Genomic DNA, 17,321 nt, shown 5'->3' on the forward strand with positions numbered 1-17,321 from the left:
TAATTCCTAATATTGAACCATTGAACTTGCCAGGTATAGGAAGTTCTCAACTTATAACAATTTGCTTAGTGACCATTCAAAGTTACAATGGCACTGAAAAAAGTGATTTAGGACCATTTTCATACTTATGGCTGTTGCAGCATCCCCATGGTCAGGTGTTCAAAATTCAGATGCCTGGCAACTGACTCATACTTATGATGGTTGTGGTGTCTCAGTCCCCTTTTGCGACCTTCTGACAAGCAAAGACAATGGGGAAGCCAGATTCACTTAACAACTGTGTTATTAATTTAACAACTGCAGTGATTCACTTAACAACCATGGCAAGAAAAGCTGTAAAATGGATGCAGAACTCACTTAACAAATGTCTCACTTAGCAATGTAAATTTTGGGCTCCATTGTGGTCATAAGTTGAGGACTAACTTTATTCCATTTCTCCCTATGCATGTTTTGTTTCCATTATAGCTGCTGTTATTGTATTCCGCAACCAATATATTCAGTGTCACAGACATGTAACATTTCTCAGTGACTTGCTGAAGAGTAAAAATGTTTGTGTATCCATTGCCTAGCATAATGCTGCATTGCATTTATTAATTTTAGGATATTGTCACCTCTTGTATCCTTTTGATTATTTTATAAAAGATCTTCTGAGGTACATTTAATCACCAATATTTGTATAGTTTTTACATTCACTCTTGTAACTTTTCCTTTTGTAAAGGGAAACAATAATGGTATTTTTACAACAATCTTTGATATTCTTCACAGAGTTGCACAGCCCCTAGGTAAGCAAACCACGTCCATATTTCACTTACATCTTTACATTTTTCAGCATTCTTAACAGCATTATCATTCCTTAGCTTCAATTTGTTCTAAGTCATTTACATACAGTATGTAGCTTTCATTTCATTTGTATTTCTGATATACCATTATGATTCCAAATGCTCTGAAATACTCCTTCCAGCATCCCCCCACTTTAGTTTCATTCAATGTCATTTTACCACTTTCGCCTTTTGTTCTTTTTTTGCCTTCTTACACATTTTCAAAGCAATCTAATGTCCATCAAAATTGCTCTGCATTTTCTCTTAATTGTTCTTTTTTTTTCCTAGCATTTCCCCTTAAGTGCAGGTCATTTTTTTTCAGACCAGCTGTGTGTTGATTCATTGGTTGTGACAGGAATTGACTTGTGGACTCTTGGTTTGTAACCTGGTGCTTTAATCACCAACTGGCTTTTGACTAAAATATATACATTGTACTATATCTTTTCTCATTCCCATTCTTTTACATGCTTCCCCCCCTTCCCGCCGCCAGCCACAGCCTCTCTCTTTTCAGTTGATCATTTTATCAAGCATCTTTTTTCACACTTCCCATTAGTATAATTCCACACATCTCTGTAGCACTCTGTAATTAAGCTGCCAAGAAATTTTTGATTGCAAAAGGATAAAAATGTGAAATAATTGTCATTGTTCCAAGCAGCTTTCACATCCTGTTTCCTTATGTCACCTAGCAGAATAATTACCCCCTTGGGTTGTATTTATTCAGAATATTACACAATTTCCTTAGAACCTTCCTCTATTTTTCCCATATTCCCTGGAATGTAACATGCAACTTTCTTTTCACTTCATTGGTTTCTTTTTATCATTTACTACTCTTACGTTCCAAGTTACAATATTTCATAAGCTGTTGTTACAAAATGTGCCCATATATATTGATTTATTTCTCTTATCATTAATGTGGTGATTTATGACTTTTACATAATGCTTTTTAATAACAGATATGATGAAACCAGGTGAAAAGACCTAGTTATACAACATGCAATAGTCCATGCTTGTGAGAAGGGTAATTTGGGTGCTTCTGGTCAGTATGTTAAAAGTGCCACTGAAGCTGTTGATTTCTTTAATTATTTAAATCGCTTACATACCATCTATTTTAAAAAAATTAAGGCAGATTTATTATTAAATGAGGAAAAAGTGAAATCACAAAATTTAGCAACCCTAAACAAGATAACAGTCTTAATTCATAAACATTAAAAACATCGTAAAGATCAACAAGTAGGTACTCACAGTTTGTGTTAGTGATCAAATGCCCATCTAAATGAAATGCTTTTCCTGGAACTCTGGAAAGCTTCTATGGAGGCCCATCTCACCTTGGGAGATAAAAGTGTTCCATAGGATGAGGACAAAGCAATAGAAAGCTTTGTGTTCTAGTTCCTGCCTTTCTACCACCAACTGGATCAATTGGGAAAAGAAAGTACTAAAGATAACCAGAAGCTGAACCATGAAGTGCTTGGACAATTTAAGACAAGACGTAGGACTTAATTAAGATTTAATAAAGATTTTGAACTGGACTCTAAAGCTATCAACAACCAATATAGCAAACTTTGTTCTAATATTACGTTGCTAAATGGATAATCAAAAGTAACACCAAGCAGAGTGTGTTACAGTATTCTAATCACATAATAATGAGGGTGTGAGTTACTATTGCCTCCTTATCAGAAAGGACCAAAATTGGTGCAGAGCCAAAGCTTGGCAAAGGATGCGCTGGTCACAGCCTTTACTTGATGCTGAAATAGAATCTGTGAGTCCAGGACAGCCTCAAATTGCAGACATGCCCTTCATGAGGAGTTTGTCCCACTTCAGGGCTCTCCAAGCGCACTCCCAATCCTGTGCAAGATAGGATTTCTAATTTACAGATCATCTAACAACCCAGCATATTTTGCCCAATCTCTCATCTGTTCTGTGGAAGCTTTTGAGTGTCACAGGAGGGATGACAGCAGGCAAGTTTCCTTAATTTCATATTCAATTTTAAACAGAAAAGTAAAAAGTTGGTTTTTATAATACTATGAGGTTAGAGATTATCAACACTGCTTTTTAAAAATCCAGACATGTCCAATCAATGTCCTGGTTCATATATTATGATGAACTACAATAAGGTATTTGGGTTTAGCTGGATAGTGTGTGTGTCAGGCTTGGAATCTGACAGTTTGAATCCAGCCAATTGTGATGTGTTAACACCATGGCTTGGTGTGTTAACACCATGGCTTGGTGTGTATTGATGCAACTGATAAATGATTAGTCAGATGAAGGAAAAAGAACATAACTCTAGAAGCTATCTTAATGAACCAAATTGAGTGATTTTGAAGAAAGATTTTGATAAGAAGATGCAGTTGCAGATCTGTTCATGAATTACCGTAGTAACTTGGGACATAGATACATCTTCTGAATTCTTTGAATTCCTATTTAGCTATAAAGTCTTAAGCACCAAGACTCAAATAATCTCATGCAGCCTTGAATTCATGGGAGAATGGCAAGGATTCATATGTCAGAACAAATACAAATGTTCTGTTCTCATACATAATGTCCCTTTAATACTGAAGCCTGGTGCTATAGTAAGCCATTCCTAGATTTGGGATGGGTTCCTAATTCTTTATTCCTTCTGTTCCCCCCATACTATCATTATGTTTAATGACATAATTTGTAAACCTGTATAGACAAAATTAAAAGGTAAAACATAAATTATTTCTGCTAATTATAAATTAGCATTATATTTGAATGCTATTTAGGACTGATTTGTGTTTAAAAACGTGAGCAGAAGAAATCAGAAAGAGCCACAACTCATTATGAATCAAGATTAAAATGCAATCATGGGCATCACACAAAAATGAGTTTGATATTTCACAAATTCTGATCTGATATGGGAACTTTTATGCAAGTATCAAGCAATACTATACTTTTCGAACATGATGCACCAAATGTATTTTTATGAACAAAGCAAATTTCATAATGCATTTTATAGTGTAAGTAACAAGGTAAGTATATCTGTAAAGTTGTCTAAATATTTAATGCTTCTATTTTCCAATGCATTTAATTTGAAAAACAAATCATGTTTTTCCTTTAAATTTGCTTTTACATCCTTTTATTGGGCCTTTAACAAGTCAGCTTATTGATCCCTATATAAAGTGCAGTTCTCTCTACAAGACATTTTCTTGGACTGCAAATTAGAGATCCTTCCCAACAATATTATTGAAAAGTTCAACATACAGTTATAAATGGTATTTGAGAAAAGAAACCATGTGGCTGATCAAATTGTCAGGATCATTTGATCTAGTTCAGGGTGTCAAACTCGATTTCATCGAGTGCTGCATCAGGATTGTGTTTGACCTCGGGGGGGGACTGGGCATGACCAGGGTGGGTGTGGCCATCTTGACATCACTTGTGTCGCCGTGCCTGTGGTGGCCCAACCGCTTTGCCGGCAAAAACAGGCTCCCAGGCTCTGTTTTTGGCTGTGACGGCCTCCTGCAGCCCTCTGAGGAGGGCTGCTGCACAGCTGCACAGAGGGCTGTGCAACTCCCACCAGGCTCCATTTCTGCTGGCAAAGGGCTGCAGGAGGCTGTCACAGCCGAAAACGGAGCCTGGGAGGTCTGTGCACAGCCCTACCGAGCTCCATTTTCGCTGGCAGAAGCACCATGGGCCAAGTCCTTTGTTGTTTACAGGGCAGCCCTGAGGGCCAGATCTAAGCACCCTGCTGCCTTGAGTTTGACAACCCTGATTTAATTCATACTAACTCATCCAGAAAAAAGAGTAGAAATGTAGGTCTGCAAATCGTTTGAGGTGCTTCTCCTTTTCTGGCAAAGGTGTTTTCTGCCTGGTGGGTCCAATCTGAGACTGCAGCTGCTTTGCAGCTTTGAGGAACAGGTCCAGTGAATTATAGGTGAAGAATCTCATTTGCACAGTTCAGGTAGGAGATGAATTCGCATCAATAACAACATTCCCAATCACCCTTCTTTCCCAACACATTGATTTTCATTGGGAAGGCCTGGCATTTTAGTGTGAAAAAATCTGTTCAAGGTTGAAGGAGAGCTTCCACTGGATGCAGCATAAACTACCTAGGTAAGAATATCAGTTTTGTGTGGATCTTTCAGGTTACACTCTTCCTAATAGTGGATTTGAGTAGAGATGTCTTTATATGCTAATCTGGCTCAGGTGGCGTCACTAGCAACAATAATGAAATGGCAATTCCTAGTGAAGAAGGTGTACTTTACACATCACGAGTTAATCATGTACAGGTAGTCCTTGACTTCATTTAGTGACTGCTCAGAGTTACAATGGCATTGAAAAAAGTGAGTTACAACTTTTTCACACATACGATTGTTGCAGCATCCCCAGGTTGACATGTTCAAAATTCAGAAGTTTGGCAACTGGTTCATATTTATGATGGTTGCAGTGTCCCAGGTCATGTGATCACCTTTTGTGATCTTTGACAAGCCAACTTAATGGGGAAGCCAGATTCACATGTATTACTAACAACTGCAGTGATTCATTTAACAATTGTGGCAAAAAAGGTTGTGAAATAAGGCAAAACTTTATAAGCTTTACAATAAGCTTTAATTCTTACAATTTCTATTCCCCTGATTCCTTGTTTTTGACACGGTAGTATTTATTTGCTTATAATTTGGAAATTTGGGATTTTTGTAGCAAAATGAAGTATTAATTAATTAACTAATTAGATTCCAAATGGTTCCATTTATTTTGTGAATATTATTTGTCCGTCAGCAAGTCATACAAGAATGATCATGCATAAAACCATAGCATTGAAAGAAGACATTGATTCCAACTCTTTGCTTAGCACAGAAATCCTAGTACAATCATTTTTGACCTCTATCTTGCCTCTGCTTCAATAGTCTAGTGGAAGGGACCCCCACAAAATAACTTTTTCCACTTTCAGATTGTTCCCTCTATTGGGCATCTTTTTCTAACATTCATTTGGACTATGCTTTCTTGTTACTTACATCCTCTTCAAGTATTTGAAGAATATCCTTCAATCCTTACAAGGCTAAACAGCCTTTCTCATTTTCCTTTACTGCTGCTTGATGGATTTGGAGGGTTGTTACCATAGCAGCACATATGCCATGTAACATAATTAGTGATCTTTCCTATGAAAAAACAGAGTAAGAAGACATCTTCTGAGAACGATAATCATTTGATGATTATAGATAACTATTAAGGTTATTGAATAATATGCCATTTTACAGAACATCTCCCAAAATGACAGTATAGTTAAGCATCAGTGGTAGAATCATAGGCCTTTCTTTTACAGTACTCCTTAGTTGGAGAGATGATAGTGCATACAAAATATATACAAATGGTTCTGAAAAGTTGCAGATAGAAAATCAGTACTGGTGGAAGAAGTGGTCAACCAAAAAGGGGGAATCTGATCTGAGAGGAACAGGAAAATGTCACATAGATACAAAACCTTATTTTAAAATAATTGTGTTGTTCATTTTATTAAGAGTACATGTTTTCACTAATCGTTTAAATATAGCAGCAGCTTTACTTAATTTTTGTAGTATGGAAATGAATGGCAGGGATTTGCTGCCTGTAAATGTGCAGGCAAGCATGACAAGGTACTTGTCTTCTTGTGATGGTTATTATGTGTCACCTTCTTGCAAACAAAAAGGTGGGTCAACACATAACAGCAGAATTAGGTTTTCTTATACGCCTCCTGGTTGTAAAAGAAGCACTGTAAAGGAAACAGATGCCTTTATACGGTCCAGAATAAAATCACTGGCAGACATAATAAGTAAGGTATGTGCAGAGCTTCCTAGCTTGAGCATGCTTTTTGAAAAATGATATTCAGCATTCAATTAAAATAACTTAATCTGCCTGGACTTGTAATTCTGTTATATATTATCTCTTAGTTGGAACATCTTGAAACAATATAACTGGAATGAATGTGAAGGTCATTTAGTCCAATTGTTAAATGTTGCCTACTACTTAAAGTATCTCTGATTTGGGGTGAGACAAGTGCCCTTCATATAGAATACAGAACAAGAGAGTTGGAAGGGACCTTGGAGGTCTGCCAGTCCAGCCCCCTGCTCAAGTAGGAAACCCTATAACATTTCAGGGAAATGGCTGTCCAATTTCTTCTTAAAAGCCTCCAGTGATAAGAGCATCTGGAACTTCTGAAGGCAAGCTGTTCCATTGATTAATTGTTCTAACTGTCAGGAAATTTCTCTTTAGTTCTAGGTTGGATCTCTCATTCATTATTTCTGTCTTTATAATCTGTAGTTCTTTCAAGGTGACTCAAGTGATTTTGAACACATTCATCTTACCTAATGTTTTCCCTTTCCCAGAACTTTGCCAGACATAGTTGTTTCTATTCCATCATTAGTTTGCATCAAAGAATCAGAATATGTATTTCTATATCAACTAATATTTTCCTCTAAACAGCAATCAGATTTTATTTGGGCCAGAACTGATTTTTTGTTTCCCATAGCCATGATTGAACATATCTTTTTTCTTTTTCATTTTTTTCAGTTTCCAACACTGACAACCTCAATTTTTTAAAAAAAAAATTGATTTGATCTCTGTTGCCACTGCAATATCCTTTCCCTTCATGGTCTTATTTAAGTTTGCCATGGCCTTGCTCCCTAAGATTAATCTCCATTTCTCCAATATACTGTCTCTTATACGTAGTATTCTAGAGCTCAGGAAAACAAAACTATTTATTCAAAAAATCTTTTCTTTTAACATTAATGAAATTGTTGTTTCATCCTCCAATTTTGATTCATTAGCTAGTTATTATCAACCTGTCATCTTCAATCTTGGCATTCACATATTTTAAGACTAATGAAGTTCCTTAAGTTATTCATGAATTCTGATTATATGTCCTGCCGGTCAAAGCTTATGGGCACTCCTACCCTCTTTACCTTTCTAAATTTAACCTGTATATTTGGCACCAGTAATTCATGGCCTGTTCCACAATCTGCAACTAAAAGTAACCTGGCTAAAGGGTTTGCTCATAATCTATTTCATATTATCTATTCGGTTTGATACTGATGTATTTGGTGATATCTAGGTGCAGGGACTACATTTATATTTCTTGATGCAGATGCTGGCACTAAACAAAAATAACATTAGACAAAAACTCAAATTTTCTTCTGCATTACTGCATTTACCCAATCCAAATTGATGCTTCCATTTATTTATCAGTTAGGTTTATGTTCCGACCGATAAAAGCCCAGATTCTCCAACTTTTGCATTCTGATAATTTATTAGTATAGAGCCGAGGTGGTGCAGCAGTTAAGAGTGCAGTACTGCACTGCAGGATACCTCAGCTGACTGCTAGCTGCAGTCCAGCAGTTCATATCTCACTGGCTCAAGGTTGACTCAGCCTTCCATCCTTCTGAGGTGGGTAAAATGAGAACCCAGATTGTTGAGGGCAATATGCTGACTCTGTAAACCGTTTAGAGAGGGCTGTAAAGCACTATGAGGTGGTATATAAGTCTAAGTGCTATTGCTATTGCTAGTAGAACTATGTCTGTTCTAAATGTTGCATTTGGCACTTCTTGTAATTTGCAATGGAATTTTTCAATACCTTCTTATCATAGCATCTACAGTAGTAAGGACATACATTTGCATAACATTGATGCTCATAGGGTGCTTTTCACTTCTGATTGATATGATCCTGTCATTCATTGAATTATATCAGAGCACACAATGCCTTTTAAAGTATCATTGCCACTGCACTCCTTTATAGGATCTCATGCCTTGAATAAGTATATTATGTATGCAGATTCATATCTGATTTGAAGTGGCCAATTCTGGTTTAGTTCTGTACACATATTCCTTAAAAGTTCCATTTAATGCACTTCATTTCTACTTCAAAAGTTTCAGGGCTTCCTTGGTTTGGTCTCCTCACATTCCACATTGCAATTTAATGTCTCCTTTACTCAGTATTGCCAATTGATCAGAATTCCTTGCAATTTTGACTTGTCTTCAAATTGTCTTCAGATCTATTCATGAAAGTTCAACATTCTTTTCCAATAACTAGTGTAGTACCTTCTGACTTCATAATCTGGTGCCCCAAACTATATAGTTTTTTAGGTTTAGGTTTAGGTTTATTTGGATTTATATGCCGCCCTTCTCCAAAAGGACTCAGGGCGGCATACAACATTAAAAACACACATCACAAAAGTTAAAAAAAAGATTAAACCCATTTCCAAAAAGACCAAACCGATTTTTTTAAAAGAAACAATACATTTAAAATAAATTAAAATAAATTAACATTAACATTAACAGGCCAGGCCGGCTTGCTGGAAAAGCCAACTTTTTAGGGCACGTCGGAAGGACCGGAGGTCAGGGATTATGCGGAGCTCCGGGGGCAGCTCATTCCAGAGGGAAGGCGCTCCCACAGAGAAGGCTCTCCCCCTGGGGGTCACCAGCCGACACTGCTTGGCCGATGGCACCCTGAGGAGGCCAACTCTGTGGGATCGTACTGGACGGTGTAGCCTCTTACCAACAAAACAAAAAGGATTTGCTACTACTCTTTTCCAGGCTCTTCCTTCCTGATGGCATAGCTTTTGTATTGATGGGTATTGTAATGTACACCCTCAGTAATCTTTCTGAAGTGGTAAGAATAAAATCAGTCAATTGATAATTGTAGGGTCACTGAAATAACTGAATCCCCTTACTAATTCAGTTCTCCTATGGTAACTATCTGGTCTATCAGTTTTCAAAAGCAACTAAGAGACTTGTGTTACCTTTTAGGCTGGTTAATTTATTATTAAAAGTATGTTTATGCAAATGAGTGAGTCTTTTAAGATACTACAAGAGTTTTAGGATTTTTTGCTGTAAAAAACTAACAAGCTACCTCTGTGTAAACTGCTCAGTTTTCCAAGGCATTTTTTCTTCCTTTTCAACAACTTGAAATATTGAGAAGTTCTTCCTAATATAATCACACTGCCCCTTTTTTGTTTTATTAGTTTGAATTGGGTCCTACTCTTGAGTGACTCTCTGAAAACATAATGTGTTTGAAGAAAGTTATAATCTACCTCTAATATTTTATGGGAACGGAAGCAATCGGCCCATGTGGAAACTGGAGGGGACCCCCCCCCCCAAATATAATGTGTGCAAAAGCTTTTTTATCCTTGTACTTCCCAAATCAGTGAGAGTTTATTTTAAAAACTAAGGCTGAAATAGCAGTTACATAGAAAACGACTCCTGTGCTATTCAATAAATGCAGAATATCGGTTTGCAGTTTACCCAGAATCTGCTTTTATCAGAATGAAATTAACTCTTATATTTTCTGTCTTTTGCGCTTCAGGGTTCAAACATCTATTAGCTACTGTGTTAAAGTATCCCTTATAAAGAAGGAATAATATTATTAGCAAACCTTGGCTAATAAAAAGGTTAAACATTCTGGAAAAACAAAAAAAGATACACTATTCCAATTGGCAATTGATATATATTTCTTCTTAGTTTGATAATGTATGTGGCCAGTTGATCTACATTATCAGAATCTATTTGCTGCTGAAACTCTTTGGCATCATAAAGTGACTAGAAAAAAATGAATTGTCAACTAGATTTTATAGCTTTAAACAGTTTTCCTACACTTATTGTAGAACACCCATTATTAGAAGCAGTATAATAAGCAGATAATTGCTGATATGGCAGTCAATAATTTCACCATATTAATCTATAGTGTCTATGTTACGATTGATCTGAGATTAACCGTACTTTAACACTGAGGGTCTCATTTAAATGTTATCTTCTTAAACTACTTTTCATCAGTTAGGACTACGCTGGCAGAAATGAAGGATTAAATGATTACTAGTGGCGTTTATTGAATGACACATTGAATTTTCCCAAACTGGATTTTTAAACTTTTAAGTTGATAATTAGTATCTTCAAGTAAACCAACTTCTAAATAAATAAGTGCCCTGGGAAGTAAATCTTGCTATTTACAAATGGGGTATCTCAGACAGATAATTTTAGTCATAGGCTATTCCCAAGTATGAATTTGAACAGAAGCCAAAAGCTGTATTTCGATTGTAAGTAAAAAAATATGGATCTAAATTTTTTACTTACAATTGAACTAAATGTAAGTAAAAAAATCTAGTTGCAGCTAATACTGATCTGCCATTTTGATACACAGACTTGGTATGGAAGAGAAATGTAATATTCTCTGTAATCAATCTATTTTGGTTTGTTGCCTTTAAAGAATATTATGTATAGATATAGTCACACAAATCCTTTTGGGCCCAAAATGTTACCAAGCTCAATTCTTATTAAGATGTGGACAAACAAGGCTGTATTTACTCAACACATGTCTGTACTCTTTACTTTTCACAAGTAGATTGTTTTGTGGGTTTTTAATATATATATATATATATATATATATATATATATATATATATATATATAAAATAATCTGAGAATATATATATATATATATATATATATATATATATATATATATATATATATATATATATATATATATATATATATATATATAAAATTTATATATATGTATATATAATTTATTCAGATTAACTCCCAAACTATTAAATCACAGATTTCATCCACATTGTGAGGAGCTGCACTTGCCCTGTCTGTGTGGTTTGTAGTCTTGGACCTTTTTCTGAATGATTAAGAAGGTCTCCTAGTCAGGTGTGTAATTTCAGTAATAAATACTTTTACATTTTCAATTAGCCAGCCTGCCTCAGCATTAAAAAAAAAAAGGTTATTGATGGTGAATACCTAATGTTGTAGATGTGTCTCAGGGGGATATTTTGTACTTGCTGCTATTGGCATCTTTCTGATTTTAGTGTAACCCCTGTAGTTTGGTGCACTGGGGTGTACAGATGTGACCTAGAATGGGTACGGAAAGGGACTAAAGGGCAGTGTTCTTAACAATTCTAATGAAACTGCTGATGCTACCTGAGATAACTTCATAAAGTATCCTTTCTGATCTGATAATGGTTACAACATCAAGCCATTAAAAGCCCCATTGACCAAGGAACACGTAGGCAGAAGACCAATGTTTAGAGACTGGTATCAATCCCAGAGAAAGAAGTAACATAGAATATGTATTCAATTCTGACAAAACTTTATCTGTGAGCACTGAGAAGTGCCATTATTTGTCAGTATGTTGGTATGCCCTAGCCTGTCTGTTTCTCTGTATGTACAAACAGTATATCACACTGCTGCCTTTTTGTTGGAAATATCAAAGTACAAAGATTGTAAACCAAATTAATGTAATAAAAGTTCCAGATGATTCCAGTGTCTAATGTGTTTGTGTGTGTGTGTGTCACTTTTTAAATAAATGATGCAAAATCTATCTTTTAAAAATCAAGAGATTTTAAAAAATAATTTAAAAGAAAGACTTTTTTCTTACACCTGGGGAGCAGTTCAAAAGAATGAGACTTTTGTGGAAAGCTCAGATGAAACTGGTGAACACGTTGGGGCTGTGTACATTCACCTCTCCTTATCATGATCTCACGGTCTCAGAATAACCCTTCCTGTAACTTCATATCCCAATCTACTCTTCCTGCATTTAAAATTCAGAATACACTCCACCTTGCATTCCTCTTTCTCATCAACCAGAACAGAGAAAAGGGGCAGCCTCTGAATATAAGAAACAGGTGAAAGAGCAGTGAAATACCAGGCCAGTACAAATGAAAGGTTGCTAGGCTAATCTGAAAAGCCATAGGAAAAGGATCAATAAAATCTGAGTTCAGTTTCTTGGATGGATCAGAGGAAGGTAACTTGAAAGGCACACCAAATCTCTTTTGGCATCCTCTTCCCTAAAAGAATCTGCTGCTGTTTTATACACAGCCCTGGGGCAAATCCAATTGCTTATCTAAGAGGAGCTGTGTTCACTTTGCCTTTTGGAGAAAATCAGAGGCTAGAAGAATTGCAGAGGTTTTGATGCACAAACAGTAGAGGTAGTTATTCTAATAGGGGAATGTACAGAATTATATGACAATCCTGCAAATAACAAGTCAGGGTGGTTTTGCTGTTCTTAGAATATACAACAACATAAACACCTTCCTCCTTCCTTTCTTCCTCCCTCCCTCCCTTCATGACATTTATATAACTCCCCATCTCACAAGCATGACACTGGGTAGCTTATAAATTTGAGGAATATAACTCTACACTGCTTAAGGTTGCTCTGAGAGTGAGATGGGGGTCTTTAAATTTGGTAAATAAATATGTAAACTTGTTCTAGCATAGCAAGTCTTTTCCTGCTACCTATTCAGCTCCAGATGAATGTCAAATATGAATATCCACTAATTGAAAGAGGTTGTTTTGGAATCAAGATGTAAATTTATTTTATTTATTTTAGAAATTTATAAGTCTAACAAATTCTAAATGACTCTGAGATCCACCATTATGTATGATGTGGCTGGAGCAAACCAGAAAGCTTAGCAGGGATGGCCATAACTTAAGAGATAAAAGAAACATAATATTTGAAATCTTTTTTCAACTGAGGCCACCAGAAAACTCTGAAATAAAATACATCATATAAAAAACTCCTTCATGCCCTTCAGTCTTATTGTCATGGCAAAGTTGCAACACTTCTTTTGGAGAGTACAAGTAATATATAAATGGCTACTATGAAAATATTGTTCCCCAGCTACAGAAAAATGAGAAGAGTCTCTCTCTGGGGTCATCCATCTGTTTGAAGCCGGCATTTGCATCTGTCAAATCTGTTAAAAGTGAGTTGGTTGCCTTTAAGATGAAATTGAAAGAAAGATAATGTGATTGAAAGGAATAAAAGTCACATTGTGTTTAAAAGGTGTTTTCCAGCTATTGGGGGGGGAATTAATCTGCGGGTCTCCGTGTCAGTCATTTGTCTGAGCCCTGACACATGGGTCCTGTAATTGTAAGTAAAACCAATCCAACAGATCTTCTATTTCCATATCCCTAATATCTTGGAAGTGTCCCTTTGACATGCAGAGGTGAGCAGGGAATTGTCAAGTTTCTAGTTTATGGCAAGGAGGAGCAGACACGGAATACCATTATTGTGTGTGTGAGAGAGAAAGAGAGCACCTGACACTTTATTGTGTGAGCTAGGAACATAAGCAATATAGAGGTTAAAATGATGGCCATCTGATCTGACATTGGATGATATTCTTAACCTTATGCATGGGTTCCAAATTCCTGTGATTTGCCCATACCTGCTAAGAAACCTGTCTCAGAAATGTCTCTTTTATTGAAATGTTGCTATAATTGCTAGCAATTCTTCATTGGGAAAAAAAAACCAAATAGACTCAGCCAGGAGTCTAGAAGGAATCTAGAATAAAATGTGCAAGGAAACATCCTCTTCTTCCTCTGCTGAAGCCTGAAGAACAGTGGCTGTGCATATCTCAAAGCATCAGCTTGTGCCACAAAGAAATGCTGGGAGTCTTTTGGGAGGTTTTTTTTTTTTTACAAGATTAAAATCCAACACCCCCTTCCCCCAGAGGTGGTATTCAGCAGGTTCTGACAGGTTCTGGAGAACCAGTAGCAGAAATTTTGAGTAGTTCAGAGAACCAGTAAATACCACCTCTGGCTGGCCTCAGAGTGGGGTGGGAATAGAAATTTTGCAATATCCTTCCCCCAGGAATGGGAAGAGAATGGGGATTTTGCAGTAACCTTCCCATGGAGTTGGGAGGGAATAGGGATTTTGCAGTATCCTTCCCCTGGCATGGGGTGGGAATGGAGATTTTACCACAACCCTGCCACACCCACCAAGCCATGCCCCACCAAGCCACACCCACAGAACCAGTAGTAAACATTTTTGAATTCCACCATTGCAACTCCCCCCCCCCCAAATTGGACAGAGATAAAATAAAGCTAAACAAAAAACATTAGAGGGAGATTTTAAAAAGGACAAAACTACATATTATTCCTCCTAGTTGAACACTGACAAATCTATGGCAACAATAATAGCTTCCCCCTTTGCAGAGCAGATCCAAAATTTATACGTTTGTACATCTATTTGCAATCCAACTGACCTGCCATGCATTACATATGTGAAATAAAAAAAACAGGTAACGGGTTAAACAACAGCAAAGTTAAAATTCAAAGCATTCTGTTAACAGTCTGCTTTGTGATCTACTGGTAGAAAATCTATACTGTTTCTTATTACAAATCACCTATATCATTAACTCTGATTCCAGAGTCAAATGCCCTCATTGGATTCTTAATAATAAAACATTTATTTAGGTTGTTAAATGGAAACTTTACCAACAATTGCATCTCACTTCCAAAAGTCATAAATCTGTTGTAAATACCATATATCTGCAAAATCCCTTGTTGAATAATTCTCCTTAACAACACAGCATTCTTTTTGCCAAGAAACTCCATACCATCTTTCATCATATTTATTATCGTGGACTTTCTAATATTTGTATTCCTTTCAATCTTTTCTGGTGAGCCAAACATTTTTTTCTTCATCTCTGACAATGAAAAATCAAATTCTAATTCCTCAAAATGCAAATAAGGTCCAACTGTTATTTCCTAATTTTGGATATCATCTTGGATTTGCAGAACCATTATAGAGACATCAATTTTTTGGTTATATTTTCAAATAAAATCTGTAAGTTGTAAATGTATTTAACTTTCCAGTCTTGAACTGTTTACAGCTTAGCGTGGGGTTTGTATTTGCAGAGGTGCAGTTACACATTTCTGACTTAAGTAGAATGGGTAAAAACAGTTTCTGGGGATAAAAACCAAAACATTCAGAGATAACTGCGATATATTTGTACAGAATATCTATTAATCTCTCATTCATTAATTTAAAAGAGACTGCTGGACAATAGACCAAAGAGCACTACAGTGTATTGAAACTTTCCATACAAATGTCAAAGGCTTTGTGATCATCCTTTATCCAAATCAAATGGAAAGTTCCTCTCAAATCAAGTCAGATTGACTGAAAATACATGCTTTCTGATACATGGTCCAGCAGATGTGAAAGAATAGGCAGTGAGTAGTGATTGCTAATTGTCACAAATTGGGAAATCTATCATCATGGACTAGTCTCAAGACTTATTTTTCTTTTCTATAAAAATAGCAATGCAGATGCAGGAGATGATGAGGGTATGAATTCTTTCTTCAGACTGTTCAGAAACTTCTTTAAAACTGTTAACCCTTAAACTGACAAAGGATTTTGTCATCTAACTGTGATCTGGGCTGCAAAAAGCAAGTTGATAGTGTAGTTATATGCCCAATGAGAGGCAAAGAATAGCTACCGTAGCTTCCTATTCTCTAAAAGTAAAGCTGTGAACTGTCCGCCCCCCTTTAATCTCTTCCATGCCTCAATTCTTCTAGCATGCCAGCAATCACCACACAACATTGAAATAACTCTTCCAAGGTTCTTGGTGTGCCTTGTCATGCTAATTGATCATAGTAGTCAGAAAGACCTTCCCAAAACTGGTTGATGAAGGCAAAATCATTCCAGCACACATTCCTGGCATGCAACTTATAAATCTCCCAATTAGCAGCTCCTCTTCTGGGTAATCACCAAAGACAGTTCTAAATTACTTAAATCTTAATAGTTTTCTAGGATGGCATTGTCCCATCATGCTATCTGGCCTCTCTTTCAAAAGGCTAAGAATGTGTCCCACTCTGACCTGATCTGCAGAAAATTATGTTGATCTGCTGTAAAAGAAAACGTATTCATTACTGAATATTGAAGCTTGGGAAAGTATCCTGAGCCCCCTGAACTTCCCTGGCAGACTGCCAGGGCAATGAAATATCACCAGCAAGAGAGCAACCTGTAGGATTGCTTTTAGGCTGAGGTTGATCCAAATGCTGTGGTCTCTGAATCACAACAGATCACAAGCAGATGATCTCTCTATCTAACGATGTATCCACAACTTGCTCTGCTGACAGTGATCTGTAGCTATAGTTTAGGCCCAGAATGTTTGATCTGATGCCTCTCAGAGAGTGTGTGAAAGCTCTCCAGACATTCTTCAAGGCTGGGAAATCCAAAAAACAAGAATCACTTGGATTTCTAGAATGAATTTTATTGCTAGTGGAATAAATATAATATAAACTTGAAAGCCTGTCAAAGCAATTTTCTAAATTCACTTTTACCTAGCTGGTGTAAGGAAGAGTATTTACAGTCTTTCTCTCAATCTCCACCCCGACTAAAGAGTCTTTTCTCTAATGGTCTAACTCTCTCCTCCAATGACTTGTTCCTTCCTCTATGTTCCCAAGACCTGTTAGTCATTCCATGAGCTTTCAGTAATTAAAGTTTCCCAAAAGTCATGGCCCTTTGAAAGATCCAGAATTTCCTTTGAAAGGCATTATCCACATCCTCATTGGATGGCTGATAGCGGATGCCAATGATATTATTGCTTTTATTAATTCCTTCACATTTTAACCTAGATGGCATTTACAATATTGCCAAATTTATTTACTCAAGATTTCTGAATAAATATACTTTATGTATCTGGAACTAAGGAGAAATTTCCTGACAGTGAGAACAATTAACCAATGAAACAACTACTCATTGGGTGCTCATTGCTGAAGGTTATCAAGAAAAGATTGGAC

The sequence above is a fragment of the Natrix helvetica genome, assembly GCF_964273705.1.
Source record: "Natrix helvetica genome assembly, chromosome: 2".
NCBI lineage: Eukaryota > Metazoa > Chordata > Lepidosauria > Squamata > Natricidae > Natrix > Natrix helvetica.